General features: G+C 49.4%; 1 protein-coding gene across 1 annotated transcript in view; it reads right to left on the bottom strand.

Moving 5' to 3' along the window:
* Positions 1 to 1,217: 1,217 nt before the first annotated feature.
* Positions 1,218 to 9,973, bottom strand: part of CAPN6 (calpain 6) — a 72,468-nt gene continuing 63,712 nt past the window's right edge. The window contains 1 exon segment of the mRNA XM_055727257.1: positions 1,218 to 3,937. The gene's annotated coding sequence lies outside the window, so the exon portion shown is untranslated.

Here is a 9,973-nt window from a genome sequence, read left to right as displayed (position 1 = left end):
CCTGCGGTGGGTGCAGCACAGCAGAGGGGGATGGGCCAGGAGGTTCCTGGAGCGTGTGGAGACGTCCCGACCCACTGTGAGCCGGGGAAGGCACCCGCGGTACCCGTTGTTGGCGAACGGAGGAGGGCTGGTGGGCGATGTGGTGGCCGGAGGCCGTCTTGGGCACAGCGATCGTGAGGCGCTGGAGGTTTTGATTCTCAGAGAAGTAGGGAGGGGGCGGCAGAACCGCTGCCCTGGGCTGCCAGAGGGGAGACTTCGGCCTGTTGAGGAGCCTGGCTGACAGCGTCCCTGCGGGGGCAGCCCTGAAGGGCCAAGGGGTCCAGGATGGTCGGTCGTTCTTCAAGGAGATCTTCAAGGTGCAGGAGTGGGGTGTCCCCTGTGCTGACAGCCAGTGGGGAAGAAGAGCGGCCTGGCTCAACAGAGCTTTGGCTGGAACTTGGCAAAAACAGAGTGTATGACCTGTGGAGGAAGGGGCAGGCAGCTCAGGAGGACCACAAGGGCGTTGTGAGTTGTGCAGGGAGAAGATCAGAAGAGCCAAAGCCCAACTAGAACTTAATCTGGCTACTGCCATAAAACACAATAGAAAATGTTTCTGTAAATACGTTAACAGCAAGAGGAGGGCTAATGAGGATCTCCGTCCTTTATTGGATGCGGGGGGAAATGCGGTGACAAAGGTTGAGGTACTTCATGCCATCCCTGCCTCAGGCTTTTGATAGACCAGTTGTTCTCGGGGTACCCGCGCTGGAAGACGGGGGCGGGGAGCAGAATGAAGCCCCACGAGAGGCAGGTCCTGCCTGACAAACCTGAGACACTTGTGTGACAAGTGCCCCACTTAGTGGGTGGGGGAAAGGCTGTGGCTGGTGTCTGCCGGGGCCTTCACAAAGCCTTTGGCACCATCTGCCACAGCATCTCCTGGAGACACCGGCTGCCCGTGGCGGGTGGGCTCTGCGCTGGGCTAAGAGCTGGCTGGGCGGCCGGGCAGAGCGTGGTGGGGGATGGGGTGACATCGTGCTGGCGGGGGCACACGGGGTGTCCCCAGGGCTCAGCGCTGGGGCTGGTCCCATTTAGTATTGTTACCAGCGATCTGGGTGAGGGGACCGAGGGCCCCGCCGGGCACGTTTGCAGGTGCCACCCGGCTGGGCCGTGCTGACCTGCCGGGGGCTGGGGGCTGCGGGGGTGCTGGGCTGAGGGGCGATGGCCGAGGCCGGTGGTGTGAGGCTCAGCACCGCTCCGTGCCCGGGGGGACACCAGCCCCAGGCAGCTGGGGGCAGGGGGCTGGGAACTGCCCGGCGGGAAAGGGTCTGGGGGGGCGGCTGGATGTGACCCGCAGGGTGCCCAGGTGGCCAAGGCCAACAGCACCCTGGCTGGTAGCCGAAACAGCGTGGCCAGCAGGAGCAGGGCAGTGACCGTCCCTCGGCGCTGGTGCGGCCGCCCCTCGAGCCCTGGGGGCAGGGGACATGGTTTAGTGGTGGCCTGGGCAGTGCTGGGTTTGTGGTTGGACTTGGTGATCCTAAAGGTCCCTTCCAGTCTCACTGATTCTGTGATTCAAAAGATTCTCGTTCTGTTGTGAGGTCCCATTTTCTCTGTCGGCTCAAGCTATCTGGGGGAGAGACTTCCCTGAGAAAGAGTAATTTGGGCTCGAGGTGGGCTGCCCTCCATTTTAAAGCATTCACCCGAGGGAAATGTTTGTATTCCATATAAGAAGTGAAGAAACAAGTGACAGTTTCTGCTCCCAGTGTAGCTTCTATTTTTCCCTACCCACAAAGGAGCAGACAGCCGTCCTTTAGAAGGAAAGCACTGTTTTATGGCACACAACTACTTGGTTTTTTCCTTATTTATTTTTTTTACCTATAAGTATTTCAGCATCTCTACTTTAAAAACCAAAATAACCCACCATTGCAACTTCCTGCAAGATAACGGATGTGGAAAATGGGAACATCAGATGGTAGCACCTTTGGGTTTGTTTTTGGGGTTTTTTTGGTCAGTGTGTGCCCCAGCATACAGAATATTGTTGGCACTGGCTTTTTAAAGACAGCTGCTGTACTGAGAGGCCTTACTTTTTTATTTTACTAAATACTGTATTTTTCTTTGCATTGGCAAATCTAGAGGTTTCTTCTAAAAAAGAATTCCTGGGAGGCAGGCAAGATTCAACAGAAATAGTCTCTGCCGGTGGCTGTTTTCAGCATGGACCGAGACTGTTTGACATGCAGGGAAGCGCACCTCTGGCGTCCCCGTGGCTCTGTGCTCGAGACAGTCTCTGGCACCAACCTCTCCGTCACTGGGTGCTGAAAGATGGCAGCTGCATTCATATCCTCCAAACTCCGACAGGAAATGTGGAAGAGGTATGTTAATATATTTAAAACAAAACAAAAAACAGTCCTGAGAGGGGCAAGTCTTGTCCATCATTTACAGGCTCACGCGGTGTGTTGGGTTTCAGAGTAGCACTGACCTTGCAGAAAGGAAAGAGACAAATACTGAAACATCTCTGGAACTATCTTGGGTTTTCTGACTGCTACCCTCAGATGAAGCAATTAGTTTATATATATTTTCGGAGTATTAGAAATAGGCTGTTTCTGTGGCAAAAAGCATAGGTAAACTGATTTCAAACACTTTCATTCCAAGGTTTTAAAAGATTGTTTGTCTTTATTTTAAAATTTGTTAAATAGTAAAAATCCTATCCAGAGCTTGCCGATGATAGCATCCCTGCAATGGAGATGTGTGAAAATGACCTGGTAGCTTGCTGTGGTTTTAATGTTTTGGGACAGAAGCGTGACAGCAGTACAGGCAGGGGAGTTTGAGAAGCACAGAGAAGTGGGGTAGTTTTTTTATTACATATTTATTTAAGAAAAAAAAAAAGAACCATACCTATGTAAAATTCCATACAGCTCCTGCATGCGCTCCTGGGAGCCTGCACAGGGGTGGATCTTACAGTGCTCTCAGGGTTTGATCCCAAATTTGGTCCGGGGTTGCATTCTCACCTCTTGTGTCCAGCGCTTTTGTAAATATATCTGGGTTTATTTTCCATCTTTGGCTACTGGTTGGCCGACTCGCACTACGCACGCACCAACTCAAGTATTTTTTTAGCTGTTTGTGCTGAGTTTCTTCGAGGCCAATGGCTGCACCTCAGCAGGTCTGTCAGTCAGTCCCCCCGTGTCCTGCCACCGAAAACAAAGCACATTCCAGTCGCTACAAGAAGGGAAGCAAGTACCTGTCGCCAGTCCTCTCGTTGTAGGAAATGCCACCATGTCCTGTTGTCTGTATGGTGGTTATTTCCCCTGTATAGTCAATGGTGTGGCTGCTGAACGTTCCTCACAGTGAGCATGTAAGTACTTGTACTTCTTAGTCCTGAGCAGAGCCCGAGCGCGCCCGGTAACACCTGCCACTGAAGGCCGGAGCCAGGGTCTCTGTCCTTGGCAGCCAGGGCGTGCGCCACGCCAGTGCCGGCTTTGCCTTGCCAAATTTAATGGGCCACACACCCTCCCACCGGACTGTTGTTCCTCCGTGTGCAGACATGCAGCAGCTAAATGGTGGGTGATCAGGCAAGCTGTTGAAGACCCATAAATTTAAATGTTCAGCTTGGTTGGGTTGGGTTGGGCTGGTTTTTATCTTCTTTCTGCCTCTCCTGTGACCAGGTAAATAATTTTAGTCCCCCATTTTCATGAAGCAGGCAAAGGCCAACCTTTGTGTTTCAACAGAAAACATCCCAGGTCTCTTAGAGTGTGGTCTGCAGGTCTTTAAAATTTCTCTTCCCTTGTGTCCCTCCTTGAGCTGACAAAGTAATTTCTTTTTCTGGCTGAAGCTTGCAGAATCTTGCTTAGCCATCGTCTCTCTGGATGTGGTTTAGAGCCGATTGCCGTAGTCCTTGGTGTACATCACGCACATAAACCATCACTGGCCTGAACCTATCAAGGGTTGCGTGCACTTTTGGTGACAAGAGCTATCACAAAAGAAAAAACAGTATTTATTATAGGAAAGAGGGGGGATGTGTGCGTGCTCTTCGTGGGTGCCCTGTGGTGTGCCCGTGGCTTGCCCGTGTGGGTATGAGCCTGCACGCTTTGTTCTCGCTGCTTAGCATGTTCTCGCTGCTTAGCAGTTCTCGCAAGCAAGCACTTGTGTTCTGCTAGAACCTGACCCTGAGTGAGGGGACTGGGGGCAATGTCATTAATTAAAGTTGATAATATGGAAAATTACTGATTGTTTTAATAACCTGTGAGCACGGTGGCTTTGCACTGGACAGTTTCCCAGCAGACCACACATCAGCTTCAGCATCTGTGTGTCAGGTGCCTCCTGCTCTGTTTGAGCAGCACCACATTCACAGCTGCCTGGGGATCACTCGCGGGTGCTGCGAGGCTTGCTCGTGGCGTTTGCCTTGCTCAGCTTACGTACGAAGCCGAGGGCTGCGCTTGGCCATGGCGCGCTGAGCTGGCAGGTGCGAATGCAAGTCGGAAGAGCAGTTGGGCCTGTGCGCACACACCGAATCACAGCTCTGGTGTAACTGGGTTTATCCACACTGGCCACTGCAGCAGGGTCCGACCCCAGGATCCCAGTGATTAACGTAAGGTCTGAGTGAAGGTTTCCAGTTCCTCTGTTACTAGTTCTCAGGTGAGGGGTCGAGCTGGGTGCCTCCAGAGACCGACGCCTACTCCCATTCATGCCTCTCATACCCGTGCCACCCATCACCTGATCCCCAAGCCCAAACACTTAATTCTAGTCAGTGGCCTTTTGGTTTCTTACTGGTTTTAACTGTTGCTGGTCTGGCCGCCTTCTGAATTTACTTCATTCACTTGGAATGGTCTCCTTGCGCCTTATCTTCATTCTGCTTGTACCTGGTGGGAAGGCACATGGGGAGGCTGGCTGACAGCTGGCTGGGCAGGAGCCAGCCCTGTGCCCAGGTGGCCATGGGGGCCAGCAGCAGCCTGGCTGGTATCCGAAACAGTGTGGCCAGCAGGGCCAGGGCAGTGCCCTTCCCCCTGTGCTGGGCCCTGGTGAGGCTGCACCACAAATCCCGGGTACAGGAAAGATGTTGAGGTGCTGGAGCATGTCCAGCGCTGGGCAGGGGCTGGGGCACAAGTCCTATGGGGAGCGGCTGAGGGTGTTCAGCCTCGAGAGAAGGAGGCTCAGGGAGGACCTGATCACCCTCTGCAACTACCTGAAAGGGGGTGCAGCGAGGTGGGGGGTCGGTCTCTTCTCCCAAGGAACAACCGATAGGACAAGAGGAAACAGCCTCCGGTTGCGCCGGGGAGGTATAGATTGGGTACTGGGAAAAATCACGGAACAGGTTGTCAGGCAGTGGGTCAGGCTGCCCAGGGGTGCGGTGGCGTCACCATCCCTAGAGGTGTTTAATGGCCATGTAGATGTGGCGCTTGGGGACATGGTTTAGTGGTGGCCTGGGCAGTGCTGGGTTTGCAGTTGGACTCGATGATCTTAAAGGTCTTTTCCAGTCTAAATGGTTCTGTGATTCTATCTGCCAGATTCAGCTAGTTCTGTGCTAGCAGCATTAGTTTTATCAGTAAGTTTACTCTCGGTCAGCTCTTGCGGCTTAAGGCTTCAGCTACTTTAGTTACTAGTGCTAAGCTGCCAGTGCTAAACGCAGCTACTCAGAATACAGTTAATCAAATTTCCTCCGTAACACTGAGTGTATGAGCTGAGAACATGAGTGTCGGTTGTGTCTCGCCTCCTCTCTGTCCTTCAGTCCTTTCAGGGGCTTGAAACAAGTTTTCTGAAGTGAGAAATAACAGTGTGTTACCTCTCACAGGTCTTGCTCTTTCCAGTCTCTATGCTTGACCGATTTTGTCCCTCTTTCTGTGCCCTCTCTTCTTGCTGTGCTCCGTGGCTGCTAACCAAGACCATGTAACTGGCTCAGATAAAATGCTCAAGAGCCTCGTTTCTCTGCCCTTTGCCCTGCCTGTTCGCAGCAGCCTTTCCAATGTGTAAGCTTGGTCTGGCGGGGGAGTTCTCACCTCTCTTTGTGCATAACCTCCAAGAGCCTAGAGCCTGTCACCTGAAGTCCGTGCTTGCGTTGAGGGCTCCCAGATGCCTCAGGCCAGTGTGACACTTGCAAACACGAGGAAATAGTGGCAGGTGGTTGGTTTTAGACAGGGCCTTTTGTTGCTGCATGTTGTGTCGTTTGTCCAGCCCAGCCATGGGGGCTCGCTACAGGCACTGCTGCTGCTCCCGTTGCGGTCAGTGAGACTGTGGTGGTTGGCTGCAGTGACAGCAGAACTGGTCGCTGCGTAAGCGGGTGCTGCGGATGCCCTGGCGGTGTCCCTCGGCTGGCTGGGTGGAAGGGAGCTGCCCATAGCTCTTAGTCTCCACCGTGCCAAGCTGTCCAGGTCAGAAGCGGGTTGACAGCAAACACGAAGCACGCAAGTCTCTTAGATCCACGCCTGCTGAGATCTTTTTGACCTTTGAGCTTAAGGTGCACAAAGGCAATTGCTTTTTGTCACGCTGTTTATGTTAGTGTTAAGCAATGCTGCTAAATCAGTCTGTAGCACAGCAACAGGGGAAAAAAACCCTCTCAGCTCTTCAGGTGCGACTCTCATGCTGCCAGTATCTGCCTTGGCAGGTAAGCAAGGACGGGGAGCTGCTCTAGATGGGCACTAGTAGCAAAGGCCTGCGCACACCATAGCCCCCAGTAAAGAGAACACTTCCTTCTTGGGCAAAGCCCAGATTCCGTGGGGGAGTACCCTGAGTTACACTGGTGCTGCGCCTGCACTGCAGATGTTGTGCGTACAGGCATACGGTTCTGGAAGATCTGCAAAAGAATTCTGCAACTCTTGACTGGATCAGGATGTAACAATGCTAAACTCCAGTTTAGTCCAAAGCAACTAGTTCACACCTGCGCTGGTGTCTGCTACATTATTTTTTTTCTTTAGGGTATCCAGACAAATGTAAACAGAGGAGGAGCCTACATTTTCATTGTTTATCAGAAATGTATCTCATTTTGCTGTACATTCCTTTTTTAGGATGTGTTATCTGTTTAAAAAAAAAAAAAGAAAAAGAAAAAAGAGAAGAAAAAACAGAAAAAAAGAAAAACATAAAAGATAAAAAACAAAAAACAAATGTGTAGTGAAAAAATCTCCTGTAACTTTGGATTAAGAGGTAACTGATCTTTTTAAAAAGAGAACTAAGTTATTTACTTTGTAAATGTGCTGATGGCATGGATCCATCTTACTGACCTCAGCATCTTTTTTTTTAAGATTTTGGGTTTTGTTTCAAATATTAAGTTATTTTAAATTGTGGTTGAAGCAATAGAAAATTGAAATATGGATTGTGCATGACTGTGTCTTGAGTGTAAAAATATTGCAGTTTGAAACTTGGACCTAAAGTATTGCAAATAAAAGTTATAAATACCCATGGATTGTGTGACTGCAGCATTTCCTATAGGATTTGCAGGATGCTGGCTGAAGAGAGAGCAGCTTCAGTCAGCTGCAGCATCACAGGCTTCATCTGTATGGCTTTGTGTGCTTGTAGCTTTGTCCTGTGCCACTAGTGTGTCATGTCCTGAAACAGGACTTAACCTGCCACCGGCCCATTTTCCTCTGCTAGTGGGGCTCCTTGTGCTCGCTGAAGCAGGCCTGCTGCCTTTCTGCTGCTCCCCACGCCGCACAAAGGAGTGCTGCGATTTTTCTGGTGCGTCTCCATTGTTCCATATTTGTAAAGAACCAACACCCCCTCCTGATGAATACGGTGAGTTACACGGACGGCGATTAGCTGCAGCTGCTGCCCGGAAATCTTGGCAACTGCTTACTGAACACTGGTCACGTCACGTCAGCTCTTGTGCTGCTCCTCTCGCAACATGGGAGGGGGAGGGGAAATCACCTGGCCACCTGCTCAGAAGGTAAGTGATGCTGCAGTTAGCGGTATGGAGGCAGCCTGCACGCTGCTGTAGGTGCCGTGAGTCCACTGTTCCCTGCTGCGCTGGCTGCGTAGCCACAGTCTTCCCTAGCAGCGGCTCCATCTCTGAGAGTTTCACTGGTGGCTGCTAACAGTGGCAGAAGGTGGGGGAGTGGGGGCTGCAGCCTCTGCACAGGTGAGGGTGAGCCCCCTCACTCCGTCACACCTCAGCCTGGCCACCACGCCACATCCTGGCTCCCGTTCCCACGTGGTTCAGCGTCCCGCTGTGAGCCCAGCCACTCGGTACCACAGCCGGGGCCCTGCTACCTCTGGTCCCACGCAGCCGTTCCACAACTGCTGGGTGACTGGGTAACCCGGGCAGTGGTGGGAAAGGCAGGACAGCTGCCTCCCTTAAATGCAGGGGGGTCACCTGTCCCCCCTGCAGGGGACACAACCTGCCAGCACAGGCCAGCAAAGGGCTGTACGTTGGCCACAGAGAAGACACAAGTAAAGTAGCTGTGTGCATGTGTGCGCAGCCATGTAACCCACAGTCTCCCTGCCCAGCTTCATGTGTGCTGCTCGTGTCTATCTGTACATGTACTTCCCCCTCAGGTATGTGACCAGCAATTTATGTATGTGTATTTTTAAATGTGTGTGTACACACACCTTTACCTATGTGACAGTAGCTCTCTATAGTATATATGTGTATATATGTACACATAAAGCAAAACACTCTGGTTATCTATATATACTATACAACGTATTTTATAACTGCATATGTATATACACATACATTAAAAATATATTTATTACAAATAGTGAGAACAACGTGATTATGTACTGTTATCTATAGTGTGCATGTGTATAAAAGAGCTAATGCTGCTGTAATGCAAAAGTCATCAGTGAGAGAAAGCACGTCGTGGTTATGAAAGGGCCTCACAGAGAGACCCTTACGTAGCTGACAAACATACTAGCTGTTTACGTACACAATATATACATATATTAAATATGTCTGTATATATTTAAAAAGAGCACATCTTCTGTGACTATATAACTCACTCTAGCCCTATACATCTATATATGATATACACGTACAGTGAGACCTTTATATAAATGAACAAAGTCTCATGCTGTAGCTCTCTAGAGTATAGCAGATATAAAATTTTAGACATATATATGAAACCCTCATACTCTATTCCTAGTGATCTATTTGTATATGCATTTTATATGTATACACAGAGACCCTTAAAACTATGTAACACACACTCTTGCTATTTATATGTATAGTCTAGTACATACCATAATTTTATATGTATAATATCGCTATTTCTTTCTATATGCATATATACACATATGTATAGCTATACATATACATGTATCTATTAATATATGTGTCTACCTACATATTAATAAAATCTACAATATAGTATATAGACAGTGTTACAGTTATCTGTTCTCTGTGTATAAATTATATTTTATATAGAGAATACCTAGATATACAGAGACCCTTATATAACTATATAATTCTCTCTCCATCAACATATTTTATGTATTGTATGTATGTATGTATACATATATACATAACACATACATATAAATACAGTTATAAAATATATATGTAAGGATTGCTAAGGAGAGCAAGGGAACATTATATGGGGGTGTATGCAGATTTTAGAAATACCTATACTCATACAATATAATTATTACAGATAGCACGTGTGTTTAGTACTACAGAGATGCATGTACTCTATACTGTATACAGCTGTCAAGTGAGAGACGGGGGGGGGGGAAGGTGTGCAAGCACACATGTGCGCATATACACACTCACTCTTTCTTAACCTAAGCAGGCAGCCAGAGCGAAGTGTTCTGTAATTACAAAAAGCTAGCTCTCTCCCCCTGCCCCCCCCCCCCCATTATATTGGGAGGGGGGGGGTAGAGACCCTGCTATAACCATGGCGTGCTGTCTCTCCCACTAGCCATATACATTATAGTACCTATATGAATACCCATGCCCCCTAAAGACCAAGAGAGATGTAACTAGCTAACACATACTCTCACCCTCACTTTATATATATATATATATAAAACCAATTACATCATAGTTTATATATCCCACATGAGTACGCACACATCCATA

The sequence above is a fragment of the Falco cherrug genome, chromosome 15, assembly GCF_023634085.1.
Source record: "Falco cherrug isolate bFalChe1 chromosome 15, bFalChe1.pri, whole genome shotgun sequence".
In the NCBI taxonomy this organism is placed as follows: Eukaryota; Metazoa; Chordata; class Aves; order Falconiformes; family Falconidae; genus Falco; species Falco cherrug.
This window is presented reverse-complemented; position numbering and strand designations above follow the sequence as displayed.